General features: G+C 39.4%; 1 pseudogene across 1 annotated transcript; it reads right to left on the reverse strand.

The window, feature by feature from the left end:
• Positions 1-5160: 5160 nt before the first annotated feature.
• LOC147853607 (phosphopantothenate--cysteine ligase 2-like) lies at positions 5161-20842 on the reverse strand (annotated as a pseudogene). The gene is made up of 10 exons (XR_015531193.1): positions 20673-20842; positions 19903-20214; positions 9801-9887; positions 7853-7897; positions 7677-7762; positions 6242-6294; positions 6111-6170; positions 5916-6017; positions 5704-5821; positions 5161-5298 (listed from the first exon to the last, which is right to left on the reverse strand). The product of XR_015531193.1 is annotated as a phosphopantothenate--cysteine ligase 2-like (transcript).
• Positions 20843-21565: the final 723 nt, after the last annotated feature.

Here is a 21565-nt window from a genome sequence, read left to right on the forward strand (position 1 = left end):
AGAAAAATGTAAATGCCACATTTACTCAAAAGTGCTGATAGGTTCTAAGATATGAATATATGTAATAAGAGGTGACAAATCTTACAACCTGATGAAACAAGTGATCAACAACATGGTTCTTGCAAATAACTTAGATTTTGTTTTTTCAATCATCCTCACTAAGATTTCTCCCTCTATATTATATTATTTACGTTTTCAATTGAATGCAACATAGTGACTCAAGGGCCACACACATGCAATGCGATATTCCCCCACCGTCATCATTCTCCCTATTTTGATGTAAGTTATTATTTCTTACTTTCAATTGTCAAATTATATTCTAGGCAAGGCAAGGAGATTTTTCAAGGTCCACGTGAGACAAAAATTTCAATAAATGGAGAGAATGAATGAAAGTCACATTTTTGTCAAAATTTTGCATACATCACATCAAATCAGTATGATCCACTTTGAGAGGCGATCCTTAGGCACTTGTGAACATAGAGTAATTTTGCATTGTGTAGCGTATTATGCCTAGCTTCTATATCCATACAATAATTACACAATAAGCATCCTGAAGTATAACACGAGTTATTTTAAACCATCAAATATTGAATGACGGACAAATTAAAAGACCAAAAAGCATGTCTCGATCTATCATGGCTATCATTTCACATTTTGAATAAGGGATTTACACTTGGTGACAATTAATTTGGCATAATCAATGTGATATTCAAGTTGGGGCTATTGTGATTCCTCATCACGTAATGTCAATAATCGATATGATCTCCATGTGGGGCCCATGAAATACACTTAGCACTTAGCTTTTGATATTAAGAAATATCAATATGATGTTATTACTTATGTCATATTAACGTGTTAAAGATATATTAATATGTTTTCCTTCTCATTATCGATATCCATGGTCATTGCACACGACCACTTAAACATGCGCGCACACTTTCTTTTCAATAATGTTATATTACTAGTAACACAAAAACGCATTTTTGCACACATTTGTAGTGTGTGGTGAAGTCACAACCACGAAAGACAGCTATACGATGAACAATACACATTGTTGAAAATCGTTGGATAGTGACAGGAGAATCTCTCCCTTAAAAAGGATCACTATTGTTAAATGGGTAGGGTCAAGACTTCACGAAACTCCTTGGCAAATGCTCCATGGAGGAACTAATACAAAAACAAGGAAGACAAGGAAAATAGTTTGAGAAAGTTGTGAGTGTCCGTAGGTTTTCCAATCAAAGTGTTATTATTCGATGTGCATGTTTTTGGGATCTTCATTCTGGACCCCGGAGTAGGAAGGGAGATTGTCGAATCAAAACCCCAACAACTATTGACACTTCAATTACATGCATGGAAAAACATGTTTGCAAGTCTAAAGACGTGGACAAATTTTCGACACGTGCAATGCATAATGATTTATAGAACCCAATAGAGATATGCTATCGAAACAGAAACTTACACCCATCATAGATCTTTCTTGGGCCCGGCCATATCCACCATCAATCCCTTGTTCTTATAAAAGCCATATCATCTAATCCTCCCAAACATTGTCAAATACATACGCACATAAACCTACAAAGGCAATCAAAAACAAAAACATGGTTGGTCTTCATTTAGACACAGTAAACCCAACTCCAGTTTCAAACCATAAGACCTTCACAACACACCCACAAGCCTATGCCGATGAACATGACTTGATTCAGCATGGCTCCGATACCTCAGATCCGGGTTTCGAGTTCCACCCTCGCTCCTCTTCTTCCACATTCTTCATTGAACATAGCGAGGACGGCGATCACATCGAACTAGGAATGTGGTCTCCGATCAACGCAAGGTTTTTTACGACTGAAATCATGAAGAAAGAAGACGGGTTGCATCCAATCTTCTTGCCTGGTTCTCCTCCTCTTCCTGCTGCTGCTCCATGCTTAAGGAGTTCTTTGGGCAATCCTAACCATGGTAACTTGTATGAGAGAAGGACACCATGTTGTGAGAGGCAATCATGGGGTTATGATCTTCTCAGCACTCCACCTCATTGCAATCCTCCACAAATGTATGACGGCGAATTAGGGTATGACTTTTACACCACAACTTCATCATCACTGTCATTATTATCATCATCAATGTCAACCAGAAGTAGTATGACACCAGGATTTCCAACTGGAGCACCAAAATCATCCACATGCACATCATCACCATCATCAGCCACATCCACAACTCCTTCATCATTGCCATTAATATCCACTCCATCCACATCCATGAGATGCAACATTGCAGAGGTTCTTCTTGTTTCAGTATCATCCTCGAGTTCTCCTTCTCCTTCTCCCTCTTCTTCTTCTTCTTCTTCTTCTTCTTCTTCCTCTTCTTCTTCTTTGTCATCATCACCATCTTGTGCTAAACCAGAGAAACTTCCATTTATTTCATCCTTACTATTCAATTCAAAAACATCATCAGCAGGAACCAAGGGCCGACATCGAACCATCGATACCACCAAGAAAGTGGCAACATTCTCCAGAATGTCGACCGCACTTCTGAAGATAAACCAACTTTGGAAACGAAACGCTGTGGCATGTGGCTCAGATCTAGTTCCACTGTCATCATCAACAAAAGTGGTGATTCGCAGGAGGAGCAACGAGAGAGTAAGTCCCAAGGGAAAGGAGGCGATGATGAAGAAGAAGATGAAGAGTAGGAGGGTTAATCAGAGCGATATGAGTAAGGAGGGCCATCACCATCACCATCATCATCACCATCACCATCACCATCATCATGATCGTGATGGACTGATGAACCCTTCCCCATATGCTGCAGAGAATTCACGAAGGAGCGACCGCCTGCTGTTCTGTCCGAAATTAATCCCGAAGAAGATCGAATCCAGGTCTCTCTCTAGGTTGGCCGGCCGGACAATGGACTGGCCGGACAATGGACTAGCTGGGTAATAGCCAAGCCGGACAATGGACTTGCTGGACAATAGTCTGACTGGACAATGGACTAGCCGGGCAATTCGCCAACCGGACAATAGGCCGGTCTCGCTCTCTCTTTCTCTCTCCCTCTCTCGGCTTAGCTATAAGTTCCCCATCCGAGAGCAAGCTTTTGCACTCCTTGGGCATCCACATCTCCCACCTTTGTCGTGATCTCTTTAGATACACTCAAACCCAATTGTCGATCGTGTAAAGTATAGTTTCTAAGGCGCAAAGATTGCACGGTAACGTTGTCTAGTTCTCACATGGCCACGAACTCCTAGGGCTTGTATGCTTCCATCTGGTCCGGTTATGTCACTCAACCGTAGTTTAGTATGATAGATTTATGTTTTGTCTATTGGCTACATTGGTGATGGTGGTTAAAAACACCCTGAGTTTAATGTAATTTGCATCCGTTCAAAAATTTGAAGTCTCAAAATGCATATACCATCAAATTGTGAGATGCTTATGAGTAATTTTGGCAAAAGTTAAGTACCATTTTGGTTCAAATTAATTTTTTTCATGCATGCGTGTCAGCATAATATAAAGCCCCCAAATACATGAAATCAAAGCATAGAGCTATGCATTGGAGAATATAACAACATTTTAGATCATTGGGAGAAGAGTCAATGTCATGTTGTTGTGGTATAAGTTACAAAGTCATTATAGCGGCATCCAATCAAGATACATTTTTTAAATAGAGGTTCATTTGTTTTATAGGACAGCAGTCCTTTAGTTGTCACCATGTTAGGCATTACATCATTGCTTATGTTTCAATTTTTGAACCTTATTAAGCAACGAATGTAGCAAGGCTTGTGATAATTAAACCACAACCCACATGCTCAAACCTTAGATGAAATTGATAGATTATAAACTATTGGGGGTTAGGGAGAAGAGAAAGGTGAGAACGAGACAAAATTTCTAGAATCTACATGAAAAAGAAGAATGAAGAAGCAAAAGAAAGTGAGTAACAGTGCATAAACTCACAAGTTAACATATCATTCGAGGGAAGATGGAATTAAGTTCATGAAAATGTAACAGAGCATAAACTCACAAGTTAATATATCATTCTAGGGATCAATAACAAAAACTCTACAAAGGCTAAAAACAAAGATGGTATATTCTAGTAGCACAAGATCATAGCATTCTTAAGATAAAATAAGAGTCAGTTAAAATTGAAGGGGGGGTATATGATACAATCTTGATGATAAAAATTTAGATCTTTATAAAATTAAATTGTAGGAAGGTTAAGAATGGGTGTGTATGGTGTGTTTGGGGGGGGGGGGGGGGGGGCGTAGATTTTATAATTGTCCTTGGAGGTGAATCGTGAGCTGTGGAACCAAAATGGAATATTTTTACATAGTTCCTTCAACACATTAGTAACTCTCAATGTTTAAGAATTTTACTAATGCACATTACAATTGAGGGTGTACATTGTAACTAATAGGCACATGTGTGTGTGTGTGTGTGTGTGTGTGTAGAGAGACTAGTCCAAGTTCAAAAATTAGGGGAAAACAAACTGAATTTTGATTGAAGGTCAAGCATTGTGATAGGAAGTGTATTACACAGATTTGTTTATCATAGACATGCCACCCAAAAACCATTCACCTTGTTAGCATGGTGATGGCAAAGGTTGTCAATCTTGAAACATTAGGCCCTAGTTCTGATATTCTCCATTTACATTGTCAACAAAAGCTGACAAAGCATGCAAAGCACAACATTATCATGTGGTACACACTTCTGCAAAAAACTATATGAAATTTGGGATTATACATCAAGTAGAGACCCATTCTTGAAAATATGAATAAAGATGTTTGTGTATTTTCATTCAAGATTAGGGATGTGCTTAACATCATTTGGCAAGGTCATTTACATCAAGCAAAGATGCTCATTATTTAAACAAAGAGAGAACTCGTGAAGATATCATTTGAGTCAGCAAATATCTTCACATCTGGACATTTTTGTCTCCATGATTCTCTACTTTGATCGGCACTACAAATGAAGCTATACATCATGGGTCCACAAATAAATACCTTCGCATCTGGAAACTTTCTTCTCCATCATTCTAGACTTCCCATCATCAATACAAATGAACCGAAACGTTACTCACATTGGGTTGAACCCCATCGATATAATCACTATGTTTTCCTCGTAGAAGATCAACAAGAGGCATTTCCAAATATTCATGTAATGCATCTTTCTCCACTATTTTTTTCTCTTCTTCCATTGTCACTATGATGACCCTTTTTCTCCATGTCAAAAGTTCATTAGCCACTACGGCATGAACTCCATACTTCTTTTGTGCATCCTTCGCTTTCTGAATCAAGATTGTTAGGTCGGTTTCGAGCTACAAAAGCAAAACACAAAAGACAATATGTAACATGATCTTGGATTATAAATCCTAACAGTAAGAGTAATGTCAACATTATCACATGCACAAATGCTATGGCAATATCATGCCAAAGGGATGTCAACTTGATAGTACAGCTCTACCTTCACAATGTTGGTACTGTATGGTAAGGTAATAAAAAAAAACAATCATGCCAAAGGGATCACGTTAACTTGACAGTAGAACTCCATCCTTGATAATGTTGGTATTGTCACAGGAACATGTAAATACTATGCCAAGGGGATTGAGTCATTAATCTCACAGGTGAACTCTATCTTATCTTGTTAGTTATGATTCTTTATGGAACTTTGTTCTCATTAATTGGAAAGGTAACCCTATCTTTTTTTGTTAGTTATGATTCACCTTGAAAGACACAAAATGCTGAAGGAGCCCAGTCTTTCCTCAGTGCTGCAATCATTTTGGGAACACTTGAACGTTGCATTGCTAAAGGGCTTACCACAGATTGTATTTTATGTTCATCCTGTTATATACAAGAAGAAGAAATGATTTAATAGAAATTTATTACCAAATGCCACAACCAGTATTCTCAAATGTTAAAAATGCACTCTTCTCACCATGGCATCCTATGGAACATAAAAGTCTGATACTGCAGCAGAAAGGTAGAACATTGCATCCCTCTTAAGGTAGTTCATAATTGTTGCAATGATGTGCAAACTCTGCTTCGTATCACATACACTTCAATTGGATGGAAAGAAACAGTAACAAGAATGAATCAGTACAAGTTACCGTAACTCAAAAAGGTAGTCAACCTGTAGATATTCAAAGATTGTCGAAAAAGGTACTTTCAAGAGCTTTTCTCCAATCATGGCCTGTAATCAAGAACATGTTATGTTACTCAATAGTTTGATATAGGAAACAGTTAAAACCTCCAAAACCTAACCTCGTGATGGGATCTAACTGCATCCTCCACAATTGACTGGTATTTCCTCTGGACTGCAACAATATAGAAATAACATCGAACTATTGTATTTGTTTTCCTGATTTTATGTAATACAAATCATGCTTAGAGTCAAGTAGACCTAGACAACATCAAGCCTAAAATATGAGAAATGTATCATCACTGATTTAGACAGATTTAAGATGACACAAGATAATGCCTTCATAAGCAAGACATGCGAAGACTAGCTATGAATACTAAACCTTTGGAAGATTGGATAGAATGCAACAAGATTCAAATTGTTCCCTGTTCTCTTGAATGCCTAAATTGTAATCACTGTTTTTAGCCCAATGATTTGGCAACCTTCAATCTCAAATTGCTTTTAGTGCTATATAAGCATGGCAACAGCTCCATGAACAATGACCGGTAGGTGATCCTCACATTAACCACTCAACGTGAAGGTGGAATTGTCTCATATTTCTACAACATGTGTTCCAGCATGAAGATCAGCAATATCCATCAATATGACTCAGCGTTCATAAAGTTTTTGTGTACGTTTTCAGAATTCCATTTCTACTTCTTGGTAGGCTCTCAGAAATTCAGCGGTTTACAAAACCTCACACAAGACCCTCCACTCAAACTCAATGTCACTAATATCTCGCATACTCTCTTAATTCCAATGGGTCCTTGCCACATGGAAAATAGATTGCACATTTCACAAGAAATCAGTGATCTATTTTAGCCGCCTTGTTCATGTTTTTCTCATTCTATGATGAATGCTTGATGTTTGCGATGATCCTGTTTATTTATGATGGTAACAACGGACATCTGTTCACCCTAGGGCCCATTTTAAAATTTTACCATGAGAAGAGGAAACCTTGCCTTGAGCGGCTTGTCTTTCCTTTCTTAGAATGTCAATCTCTCACATTTACTTGCTTGTCTACCAATTGTGCATGCTTTCTCTTATTTTCTCAAATCTTGTCTTCTTGCAATCATCAATATCTTCTTTCATATTTACTGGTTCAACTCCTTTGGCATAGGCCAATGTTATTTTGTGATACATGTCTTAAATGGTCCTTAGTACAAGAACCATTACTTGACACTCTCATTTCCTGTATCCACCAACCCCTTGCAGGCCAATTATTGAGAACATCTCTAATTTGAATCTTTAGATAGGGCTGCCAAAGTGAACAAAAGAAAAGAAAGAAAGTGAAGAAAATATTTGGGTAAAATCTAAGACGAAATCATAGATGTGTGTTTTGTTTCCCAATGATCTACTTACATAGGGTAAGAAATCTGTAGTATCTTTTTACAGCACTAAAAAACATCACAGAATCATGGGTCTCTCTCAGGCTTCCAGATCTTTGAATACCTTGATTGGATGTATTCCAAATATGGATTTGAAAATATGCAAATATGACCTTTTGAATGGGTTTACCTTGAATTCCTGAACTATCTGATGGTTCAAAACACGTGAAGAAAGCATTTTCTGGAAGATGTCTGGAAAAAGGCTAAATTGTTCCCCTGCATAATAGTTCAATGAAACAACCACTCGCATCATGAAAACTGAAATTTATCATAATTGGCTCAATCATATTGTGAAGATGATCATACCTTCTATATAAAAAGATGACTGCATAACCTGCCTTCAAGAAGTATCTGCAAAAACAGAAATGAATATTAAACTCTAACTGATTTTAAACTACATGTCTGCAAATGCACATATTTTTAAGACACAATGTTATAAATAATTAGGCTAGTAAATCATCTGCTCTATAATAACCAAGCAACAAATCACTTAAGAATATCAAAGATTTAAATCTCAGTTGCGGGAACCCTAGTTGTTGAAATACAGCTGCATCATAGTCCCAATAAAAGCAAATGTTGCTTCAAACCGAGAAATAGAACAGTCATTTCCTGCCGTATCTAAAATTTTCAGTCTCCTCAAGGTTTACAAATGTCACAATAACCAGCATTTCTCAAATTCTTTGTCTTTTCTACAGACACACATATCCTGATTTTTCCTGAATTTGGTTCATTTGCAAAAGTCCCTTCCTTATGTTGTGTAAAGGCGTCCCTCCTTGCGGGGGAGTCGGCCGAAAAGTCGACTTGAGTGTCGACTGGTCGAAATCGGCCGAAAAGTCGAAAGGAGTCGAATTACCGAAATCGGCCGAAAAACCGAAAAACCGAATTTGGTCGAAATTCGGAAAGTAAAAGAATAGTCGGTTGCAAAGGAGGGACTCGGCCGAAAAGTCGACTTGAGTGTCGACTGGTCGAAATCGGCCGAAAAGTCGAAAGGAGTCGAATTACCGAAATCGGCCGAAAAACCGAAAAACCGAATTTGGTCGAAATTCGGAAAGTAAAAGAATAGTCGGTTGCAAAGAACCGAATCATGGGTTAGCTGATCGAATTCGGTGAGAGAGTCAAATTCATATTCAGTCGAATAGACACACATATACATATACATATGTCTTCTACATTCAAAGAAGAAAATGACTTAGTATATATATGCTAACAGGCCTAGTAGTGCGCCTGTATGCGGGATAACTCACTAAGAGTGAAATAGTGAGAAAAGGGGAAAACCTACATAGCGTATGTGAGGGTGTGAGATATATATATATATATATATATGAGAGAAAAACGAGTTGCGTGTGTGGTGTAAATCTGAGAACGACTGGTTTTCTGCACAGTAGTGGCTGTGTAAGAGTATACGTACTCAGAAGCTAAGTAAGAAGAAAAGAAGTGTGAAGCAAAAGAGAAAAAGACAGGGAAGCTTCGGAAGGAATAGTCACCTGCGTGCTAGAGTTTGAAGAGCTTGACTGAAATCGTGGTTTCAGTACATGCTCATACCAAATCAGGTTTCATTGTTCTGTGATTGTATTCTGTCATTTCTCATAGTGAAATTTCTGTTCTGTGGTTTTTCCCTAAATCAGGGTTTTCCACGTAAATTGTGTGTTCTTTCTTATTTCCTGTTTGCGTCTAAGTTCAATTTCTGATTTCGAATCGGAGTGAAACTCTTTCACCTTACTATCATTTCTTCATTTTTTAAGAATACCTTCTGTAAAGATATAGGTAATATATCCATAGATGTAGAATTTACAAGATTTGTAGCAAGCAAAATAAAAGACGAGACATCCTTATCGGCACTTCCTAGATTATAATAAAGTTTCTGCAAAGTAGAAAAATACAGAAACATACACAAAATCAGAAATGGGTTTCAGCATCATTGAACACATGGCATCAGAGTGGTAATCAAAAAACAGAAAAACAATTAAAAGAAGGGTAGTTTTTGGCCAAAGAAGTCATTTAATACCTCCTGTAATCCTAAAATAAAAATAAGGAAGTTGTAACTGGAAAGCAAGAAAGAAAAGTTCAGCAAATATCTTTTTCAAAGATGTCTAGCCATGAAAACCAATGATCCAGAACTATTTCCCCCTTTGCTCCTATCCTTTTCCAGTTCTTTTAGCACTGTGGCAGAAAAGTTCTCCTAAATGTTTCAATTTCTTCACGTAATAATATGGCCTAGTAGTCACAAATTATAGTAAGTATCGTGGAAGGTTACTCCGTGGATGCAACTCCTTGGTTTCCTGAGCTGAAATTATCAATAAAATGGACACATCGGCGCTCCAAAGGAACTTTTGTGCCACAACTAGATGAGATTTTGTTTCAACTGTAGATATGATAAATGTTTTACATAAAGACTACACATGATAGTATAAGTTATCATGATAGCATAAGTTTGTGCAAGAAGTTCATGAGACTTAACAGATATAATCAACAAATGATTGAACTTTCTCTTGTATAAGACTTCCATCTTTGAGACTTGGTGCTGATTTGAAAAACTTATCCGAATCTGACAACTCTTTTTCAGCCTCTAAGAATTTCTGCCATACAGTTTTTCAAAACCTAATAAAGGGGATTTGAAAAGTAGGAACTTCTTATTGAAGCAATGGAATTAGAAAAACTATGAATCAAAGTATTCACTTAATCAAATAGAAGTTTTGGCATAAGAAGCAAGTGAAGGAACGCTGTTTTAAAATCACGATTATGCTAAGCCATGGTAGCACGTCTTTTTCCTTAATAGGATTCTCAGTTTACTCATTCATACTATGATATGTTGCAGAAAGAGTTGAATGACTCCATCATTGATAGCTTCCCCCAAATATGCCCTCCCCAAAGAGTTCTTTTGTAGCTTACTATTTGGACAACCACCACCAAAAATCGTTTCTTGAGGAAGCCTCTCCTTGCATTTCCAAATTCCTGCAGTATTGTTAAAGATGCTCTATGTAGATCTATGTCCACTTCATCCTTTACTCAATCATTGCATATGTTGATTATTGTGCATGACTACAAACAGCAAGGGAGTTATGATAATATCACCAGTTACATTGAATAGCTTACCTATTTCTGTACAGACATCTGCTTCACAGTAGGCATGACTAAGCCTTTTCGATTTGAATCCTCATAAAATCCACTGGAATGTTGCAAAGCGTACTTTGCTATAAATCTTGAGAGATAATAAAACCATCACCAACTTCTCCGAATGTGTCTGTGAATTAGTTGTTACTTACCTTCGCATTGATCGTAACCAATTCTTTGGTTTTATTTGTCATTGTGGCTCCTAGTAGACCTCAACATATTTTTTCTTTCTTCCAAGCACTGAATCTATGCACTGATTGATTGGTATTGCTTCCTCATGATTATGTATATATTAAAGTTGTTTATGTTTTAGAAGGCTAGATTATAAACACATTTTATTTTTGTTATATGAGATATTTTTATATCCTCGGAGCTATCAGTTCTTTTCTTTTCATTCCTTTTTCTCCTTATGCACGCATGGCATAACCCAAGCGGAATATATACAAAATTTGCATTCAATCGGTCATTCAGGTAGAGTTTCTTTGGCCTCCCATGGATGTTAAATAGAACTACAAGTTTTCTTTCTCCTTTAATCTCTCTTTCTTCCCTAACCTCTCTTGTGGCTAGCAATGGGCATGGTTTCGGCTCAAACCGAACCGAACCGTTAAACCATGGCTTAATGGTTTATTGGTTGAAAGACAAATAAAACGTTCTGTTTGGTTTCAAATGTTATGATCCGGTTTGGTTCGGTTTTGAATTTCATGGTTTAGCGTTTTCGGTTTATGTGGTTCGGTTTAAAGGTTTAAAGATTTATAAGTTTAAAGGTTTATAGGTTTATAGGTTTAAAAATATTCTTAAAATTTCATCTCTAGGCTCTAACTTTCAACTTTTAATTTTAAACCTCTAGACTCTAACTTATTAAATTTTATATTCATTATAAGTAGAGTCTCCTTTTAATGTATGATTATCAAATTTATGATAAGTATGATGACCAAATTTATAATATGTATGATGACCAATTTTATGGCAAGTATTATGACCAAAATTATGGTGATTTTCTCACACAAATTCATAATATGTATGATAATCAATATCTCTAAAACATGGTTTGGTTTGGTTTTAATTTATGATAAACCGGTTTGGTTTGGTTCTAAATTTTCCATAAACGGTTTGGTTTGGTTTTTTTTATAAATAAATGGTTTGGTTTGGTTTCAAGGCCAAGAAACCGAACCGGGCCCATTGCTACTTGTGGCAAAAATCTATGGTTATCGCCTAATCTTTCCCCCTCTGCATATTGTTCTCTCTCTCTCTCTCTCTCTCTCTCGTAAATAATGGCTTTCATTACGAAAGAAAAAAACACCACCATGACTAACTTACTACAAAGTATAGAACCTTCTATCTAGGGATCTAAAGAATACTACAACACCAAATTGAATGCCACCCTACACACCAATTCAAATGGCGAGTACGATGATATGTGACCTTGCAAAGTTCTCTCTCTTCCTGGTTGAGATTTCGTGACTTCTCTAGCACTGTCAATTGCCACAAAAGAAGTCCTTTTAACTTTAGAACATATTTTCTCACCCCGACTTGCGAATAAAAAAAGAAGGCATTCCGTTGTCGTGAAGATTCCGGGCCATGGTGAGAAACCGGGGAATATCGGAAGAATCAGCGGGGTGGAGCATGTGCACTCACCCTTGTACAAATGGTGTAGGTGATAGGGGCGCCTTTATGGCGACGAGTAGGAGTTAAGTTGGGACAAAGAATCCCATGTAAATCGAGATTTATCCCACATTGTAACGCATCCCTCTCTTTGTTCTATAAAAGGAAGGGAGGGTCCCTTGTAGAGGGGTTGCCCATTTTGAGTTAGGAGGGTATACCATTAGATTTAGGGCTAGGTAGTTTTCTCTTATTCTTATTTTCTTAGGGTTTCTACTTTGGTCTCCCTCACCCTATTTCATTATAGGGTTTCATTTTGGGTTTTTTTCTGGTTTGATTCCTTCTTCTTGAGTGGAGGTTTAGTACTTCGTCTCGTTCTTCATCTTGTGAGAGATCATGGAGGATTTAGGGTTTCGGGTTTCTATATGTGATCTAGGTTTCATAAGCTTGGGGTTTTGGGTTTACCTTCTTCTTGGTCGAGTTAGTGTTTTGGTTCAGGGTTTCTGCAACATCGGCTCTTCGGCATTTCGGTGGCGGCACTTGGAGGTTCGGTTTCCTCTCCTCGATGGAGAGTGTTTCGCATCGCGGCCGGTTCAAGAAGGGAGGGCGAAGTGGCACGAGAACACTCCATCGTCTTCGGGGCGTGACCAACGATGGACGTCGCAGTCCCAGCGGCCCACTTGACTCGCCTTCACCGGTCCCCCATTCCCATCTTGATGTATTGGCTTATGGATATGTAATAGCCACCGGATTCGGGGCATGTAACCGTCTTGTTGTAAAGCTCTTGTAATATATATTCATGTTAGCGTATATCTATCTTCCTTGTAACATATTTGAGTCGGGTCCATATTCGCGGTGAACCATCTTTTTGGGAAACCCTACATTCATTGGAGCCGGAAGCCGATTCCGAACCGAAGCCCACAAAGCTGAAGGACTCCACCATTCGTCTCCCTAGTCCAAGACCCCCGCGGTCCCGCCTAAGATCCTACACGTACTCGCGAAATGTCGTGACACCGCATATTCCAATTGAACCATAGCCCCCAATACCTCAAGAACTCAAAAATAATTTGAAAATAAGGCATTGGTTCATTGTTCTCCATATGTGCAAAAACCCAACTAAAGGAAGATAGACTTACTCCTATTAGAGACATCCACACTAAACTGATACACCTCCAAACCATCATTGCCATCGGGCATGAAATAAATCGATGCCTACTATGTTCCAATTCCACCGAACAAAAGAAACACAATCCTTTAGTAATGTTTCTTTTTTTAATGCATCCCCTAATGGTAAATCTCCAACCATAACTCTCCAAATAAATACCTTGGCTCGTAGCATCAATCGAGAACACCAACCTGCCTTGATCACATGAAACCACCAAGTAATGGGCTTATGAAAACCCATATCTTTATAACCCTTTCTTCTAACCACTTATGTTTGTCAATCAACTTATGATAAGCAACATTCATTGAGATCATAGTCAATCTCTTATTTCCAACAAACCTCCAATCAAGCTCTTGAGATCGCCCATCTAAATCAGGAATTGGCTCATGCGAAGATAGTATTTGTTGCAACTTATCCCAAATAAAGTTATAACCTTTTGGAATACGAAATGTTGATCTAATTGTTTGAAAAGCCATTACTCTTCTTTGTGAAACCAACTGTCAAGATTCGAACTATTGACACGACCATGTTATAATCTACTATTATGAGTTAACCAAGATATCTAGTACTAGTTATGTATGTAATTGTTCCTTATTATTTTGCTAGCATCATGTGCATAGTTGCTCCCTTGTAGTATTTACACTTGGCACATGCATGCATACCTACATGCTCTATTGTAGATTCACATGCGTGCAACAAGTATGCATGCCATGTAGTATAAATAGAGGAGTTCACCTTGAAGGAATTCAAGGTGAACAACACCAGTTATGGAGTCTTTCCTTTAGTACTATATTCTTTCTTGTCCATTTGGTTATCTTCTTCGTTGTCTCTTGAGTTTATGATCCGTGACAGTTTGTTCACCTTCCCATCCTCATAGCTCTCCCTCTCATAAGCCATAGCTATGTCCGACTCAACTAGTGAGTTAGGCCAAATAATGGTAGCCTTACGACAACTACAGAGCCTTGAAAATGAAGCTCTTCGAAATTCTTTACAAGAACTTCAAGTCGGTACCTCCCTATCCTCACAACCCCCGAACCCTAGTCTCCCACAACAACCTAGCCTAGAGCCCGATCTTCTACCAACATCTAGCCTAGCTTCGTCACAGTTTCTTGAGCCTAAGGTTAGCCTCCCAGAAAAATTTGATGGAACGAGGTCGCGTTTCCGAGGGTTCATCAACCAAGTTCGACTTATCATTCGGCTACAACCTCAACGTTATGGAGATGGTCTTCGACAAGTCGGCCTTGTGGGCACCCTTCTCTCCGGTCCGGCCCAAGCTTGGTTTGCACCATTGGTAGAAACCTCATCACCTTTATTGGAGGACTTTCCCGCCTTCCTCGCCGAGTTAGAGGCCACATTTGGAGAGACGGACCGACGACGTATAGCTCTTAACAAGATTTATGCACTCGAACAAGGTTCACGTGCAGCTTCGGTCTATGCTTCCGAATTTCGACAACTAGCATGCGACGTCAATTGGGATGATCAAGCTTTAGCTGATCACTTTCGGCGCGGTCTTCGAAGCAATGTCAAGAATCTTCTCTTAAACTTTCCGGAGCCCACCTCGTTATCCCAAGCGATTTCACAAGCAGTCCATTGTGACAATCGTCTTTTCGAATTTCGCCAAGAAGAGCGCCGGACTTGGTTCCCACCTCATTCACTTCCACGCCACGCCCCGGTCATACAACCCCAAGCATCCTCGCACTCCGCCCTGGGGATGCTGCTTATGCTCAACAATCTAGACGTTTGTTGAAACCCGACCAATTGCATCTGTTTGCCACTTGTATGTTGCAGGATGATTCTTTACTCCAACAAATCACTGATGCATCCAAGACCGATGCGTTCGCCAACGAGATTCGAGATAGTTTGCAAAACCCCTCCAAGGCGACCAAAAGGAAGGATCTTGACACCTTCACCATACAAGAGGGTTTGTTGTTCGGAGATCATCTCTTATACGTCCCAAAGGGCCCATGTCGCACCCAGGTGTTGCGGGAATGCCACGATGACCCACTTGCAGGTCATTTCGGGGTCGCAAAAACCCTCGAGCTAATCTCTCGGGGGTATTGGTGGCCACAACCATGGAAGCTGGTCAAAGAATACATAAAGAGTTGTGAGGTTTGTGCTCGCTCCAAAGCCATTCATCATCGGCCATACGGCTTACTACAGCCGCTTCCATGTCCTCGTCGTCCTTGGGCCTCTATCTCTATGGACCTGATAACTGATCTACCCTTGGTCAATAGCTATGACTCGGTGTTGGTCGTTGTCGATCGGTTTACGAAGATGGCTCACTTCACTCCATGCTCCAAAACCATTTCCGGAGAAGGAATGGTGCATCTCCTACTCAACAATGTAGTACGCTTGCATGGACTCCCCGATGATGTCATCTCGGATCGCGGACCCCAGTTTGTCTCTCACTTCTGGCAGCGCCTGCTACAAAATTTAGGCATCTCTGTCAAGTTGTCCTCCGCTTATCACCCCCAAACTGACGGGCAAACGGAGCGTGTCAACCAAATCCTTGAGCAGTATCTTCGGTGCTCGGTTAGTTACCAACAAGATGATTGGGTCAACTTACTTTCGCTCGCGGAATTCGCCTACAATAATTCACTCCATGCATCGACTGGCGTCACTCCCTTCTTTGCCAACTACGGTTTACATCCTCGCTTCAACATTTCCCTTCCTACCACTTCCGTGAACCCTTCGGCGGAGGATCGTGGCCGCATTTTGGAAGAAGTACATCATGATTTATCCTTGGAGCTTAGTCTTGCTAATGAACGATACAAGAAGCAGGCTGATCGCCATCGATCTTCCACTCCACACTTTGTCGTTGGAGACATGGTCTGGTTGTTACGTCGACACATCTCTACTACTCGTCCATGTGCGAAACTTGATTACAAGAAGTTGGGACCATTCCGTATCATCGAGTGCATCAATCCCGTCGCCTTCCAGCTCGCCCTTCCATCCCACTTCCGGATTCACGATGTTTTTCATGTCTCCCTCCTCGAACCCCATTATGCTTCACAACTCCCAGGACGTCAAGCCCCACCACCACCACCACCTGTGCAATTGACGACAGGGGAGGAATACGAGGTCGACCAAATTCTTGACTCGCGTTGGCACCGTCGACACTTGCAATACCTCGTCCTATGGAGGGGTTACCCCATGTCCGAGGCCACATGGGAACCATCGGAAAATTTACAAAATGCCCCAGAGGTCGTCCAAGATTTTCATCACCGATATCCCCACAAACCAGCGGCCGATTTGGGAAGGCGGCGGCGTAAGAGGGGGGATAATGTCAAGATTCGAACTCTTGACACGACCATGTTATAATCTACTATTATGAGTTAACCAAGATATCTAGTACTAGTTATGTATGTAATTGTTCCTTATTATTTTGCTAGCATCATGTGCATAGTTGCTCCCTTGTAGTATTTACACTTGGCACATGCATGCATACCTACATGCTCTATTGTAGATTCACATGCGTGCAACAAGTATGCATGCCATGTAGTATAAATAGAGGAGTTCACCTTGAAGGAATTCAAGGTGAACAACACCAGTTATGGAGTCTTTCCTTTAGTACTATATTCTTTCTTGTCCATTTGGTTATCTTCTTCGTTGTCTCTTGAGTTTATGATCCGTGACACCAACATAGCATCCTTAACTGTTACCAAACCCAATCTAGCCATCCGATTAAATTGAAGGTTAAGAATTTGTTTACCTTCCCACCTCAACAACCATGATGTTGCCAAAACCTCCATTTGTAATGAATTGGCACATCCCTTGTCTTGTGGGGGATGCCATTCCACAAACTCCAACATACTTCGCCAAGATGTCAACAAATGATTAACTATCATAGACCCTGTACATTTGACATCCCTGTTAGAATTAATTTCATTCCACCAATTTGCTTCAACCTTCATGTTTCCAAGCTTTATTATGTTCGTCTCTATAAAGTATGCCACCATTTCTGTCCAAGGTTGTACACCTTCAAACATGAATCGAATGAAAGTAAATTGATGAGCCACCATATGCTCATATAGATTCAATATTGATGCCCCACCAAGACGCTTCGGAGTACAAACATGATCCCATGCCAACCATGACAAGGCACTTTTCCCTTTTCTTTTCCATAACAACCTTCGCATCGAGCATGACAACATTTCAAGAGCTTTCTTTGACCATGGGATCAAAGGAAGATAATAAGATACCATAGAGACCATAATCGATTGGACCACCTTAAGTTGTACATGAAAAGGCCAAAACTGAGACCTCCAATACATAAACTTATCCTCCAACCTTTTGGATACCCACTCAATAAGTTTCACATGAGAAACTTCCACCCCAATTGGATATCCAAGGTGACGACAAATCATACCATGATGTACTATCCTTCCTTACCACCCCAACCCTAACACATCTTGTTCTGTACATGAAATGAGGACTGATTTATGTATATTAATTCTCAACCCTGAAGCATTTGAAAACAATTCCCACACATCTCTTGTCTTACTAATATTTTCCCAATTAGGTGCCAAAAACATAATATGGTCATCTGCAAGAGTTTGAACAATACATGGCTTCCCTAATGGCAACCTTAGTCCAAGCAATTCTTCCTCCATAGCCATATTGTGTAACTTAACAAGAATAGGATGTGTCACAATAGTGAATTATAGTAAAGGACTTATCGAGCATCATTGTCTAACTAACCTCCGAATAGAAATCGATCCTGTTACTCCTCCATTAAACATCACATGTGAAACCGAACCCTCCCCTAATGTGTATATCAACTTAGACATACAATCACCAAAACCCATATGAGACATCAATTGATTTATAAATGACCAATCCACATTATCATAGGTTTTCTCGATATCCAATTGTAGCAACACTAATTCTTGTTTAGCCTCCTTTGCATAGTAAATTGCCATTTGAACATTTAAAATATTATGTAAAATGTCTCTTTTCGCTAAAACCTCATATTGAGCATTATGAATAATAGAAGGTAAAACCTTATGCAACCTATTGGCCATCACTTTTGCAAAAATCTTGTACATTCCCCCCATCAATGAAATAAGCCTCCATTGAGCAAAGGAAGATGGAGAAGGCACCTTCGGCAAAAGCTTGATCAAACCAATCTTCCAAGAATGAGGCATTTCCCCTGATGCCCACACCTTCTGAAATAAAACCGTAAAAGGCCCCTTTAACTTAATCACATATTTCTTAAAGAGTTCATGTGTTAATCCATCCCACCCAGGACTCTTATCATTAGCAAGATGTGACATGACATGTTCCACCTCATCCTCTGAAATATTAGCATCTAATGATTGTGCCACATCATGCGATACATGATTTTTCACTCCATTAATAAATACATCTCTATCTTTTTTAACATTATCATCGATACACATTTGTACATCCAACAATTGTGTATAATATTCTATGCATTTCTTCACAATTTCTTGAGGATCGAAACACATGATATACCATTTTCCTCTAACCTTACCACATTATGCCGTGCATGTGATTCATGAAGGTCATGAAAAAACTTATGTGATTGACAATTAGCATCATCCACTCCTTGTCTTAGACTATGTAGTCTAGCATGTTGATAATTTTTTGCCGTTAGGTCATGCATCGCAGAAATTAATACCTCTTGATATCCCATCAACTCTACATCCGTTGGCCAATAAGTTAACAATGAGTTGCATTTATCAAGCAAATTAACTAGGAGACTTAATTTCTTTCTCCTTTTAAAAGCATGGTGAATTCCATAATATCTAGTTAACCTCTAAAAATTTGCAACAAATACTTCCCACGCTTTATACCCATCAAATTGAACACGATAGGCAAATGCATCAATCAATTGATACATATAGGCATGGAATACCTCATTATCTAAAAATGATGAATTAAAAATCAACGATAGTTTTCCTAAAAATTCATGAAAACCTCTAATTGAGTGGTGATTGAACTCAAAAATTAATGGGAAATGATCTGATATAATTGACTCATAAGACACTGAAATATCCAAAATCTCTATTAAAAAACCTTCGGTATGCATAACATACATTCGATCCAACCTACTCCAAGTATCCTTATATTGAGCCGATTGAAAGGTATAACCAGGTTCATCTCCCTTTATCCATTTCCATACATCCCTTAACATGACTTCAGTCTCAAAATCTCCCCATTCTTGAGCCTCTGGTCCATCCATAATAGAGTGGATAGATGTTGATTAATCTGTCTCACAACAAACATTAAAATCTCCCATCAATAAACCCGGTCTACCATTATCAAGCACTGAGTTTAAAATCTCTCTCTCTCTCTCTCTCTCTCTCTCTCTCTCTCTCTCCGTAAAGAGAATTTACATATACTTAGGACAATGATTCAACAAACCCAAAATCCACGTGTGATTCTTTTGAGGATTCATAACAAAAAAGACTACAGTTCTTGTAAGTATGGAACAACGAGAAATCTAAAGGTTTACAGTGGTTGTTTGGCAATGCATTTCCAACACCCGACATCTTCTTCTCTATGTCGGTTAGAAAACTTTGCTTGGAGCAAGCCTCGGTCATGCTTCTTAGCAACACTCTTGTGTCCGTCATACAACTGACAATCAAACATATGTACAGAATCAAGGTTTAGTTCCTTCCAGAGGCGTTTAAAATCCTTAAAAGTCTCCACGAGGTCAAGTTCAAGACGGTTATGCGGATCGTGGTTGTCCTTCAGAAATTGATCCTCAATCTCTTTTAAAATGTTATTTATGACCGCCTTTTCCAATCCCCGAAGCTTCCTCAATCTATTCAGAAGCATTCCGAAGTGTTTATTCTTCCTTTTCCAGAAATCCCCAAGACATTCCTCCTTCTGACGCTTTGTGAGGACTGGGTTCTTCTTGATCACTGCTTGAGCAACCAACAAAATTTTCTCTTCGATATATTTAATCAAAGATGTTGCACAAATAAAAGATTTGTGGAGTTGGAATCATAAAGATCCATCATCGTATTCCGATTCTTAAGCTCCTGCAATATGGCAACGAACTCCCTACCTTTGAGGTCCCTCCTCATTTCCTAGTTTTCTAGTTCCTCCAATTTATCTCCCTATGTTCGGCTCTAATCTCCTCATATTGGGCTTTGATCTCCTTGATCTCCCTCCAAATTTTTGCCAGGGAAGGGTTCTCATCCCCCTGCTTGAATTGCTTTTTTGAAGAGCCTAAACGTTACATTCTCTCATTGTTAGGGGAATTGCATATGTTCACACCCTCCGAGTGGTGAAGATTTTGCCACAATATTGCAAGCATCTGTCCCTAGAGCCCTAGTAGCTTTGATGTGGTCTCGTTCCGTAACTACCATTGCACAAGTAACTTTGTAGGCCTTCACGAAGAATGATGCTTTGGCTCCAGATACCATTGAAGGAGAAGGAGATTCCATCCCTGCAATTGCTTTGGCAATGGTGTAGGCTCCATATACCTCTCTCTTACATGTATACATAGGTTGTATTTGACCTCCGAAGCCGATAATATAATCTCTCTCTCTCTCTCTCTCTCTCTCTCTCTCTCTCTTACACGTATATACTGTTGGGGACAAGGCCGTCAATGTGGAAGTGCAAGCAACATTCGTGATGAAGAAGAACCTGTGTATGCATGAGCAAGATAGACACAGAGGGAGAGAGAGAGAGAGAGGCACAAAGGAAACGATATATTCTAATAGCAATAGTTACAAATGACAACCAACCTTCACTAAAGGTTACAAAGTCACTTTATATAGTGACTATCCTAGGGCAACTGCCCTTTATGCTATTTACAAAAATGACCCAAACTTGGGTTGTCCAAAGGGACAATGTGAATACGGCCATTATACACTCATATTCGACACTCCCCCATAATGGGCATATACACGGGTTATCTAAAGAATTACAGGTATCTATACAAGGTTTATCGAACAGATCGGTTTTGTCAGAGTCGGCAAGATCTGAAGACAGAGGACTGAACCGGTCGGGTCGAAAGAGCTGAAGCTGATCCTCAGAGAACCAATGTCGGTGGTCCGAAACCATCCTGTGTTGCGTGTCCGACTTTAATCGGACCGATTTTTCGTTACGCCCATCTGGTGCCGAAGGGACTGAAAACGATCCGCCAAAAGGCACTTGGTCATTCC

This window comes from Azolla caroliniana, unplaced genomic scaffold (assembly GCF_043228905.1).
Source record: "Azolla caroliniana isolate FFs.n. ecotype wild unplaced genomic scaffold, voAzoCaro1.0.p SCAF_16, whole genome shotgun sequence".
Taxonomy (NCBI): Eukaryota; Viridiplantae; Streptophyta; class Polypodiopsida; order Salviniales; family Salviniaceae; genus Azolla; species Azolla caroliniana.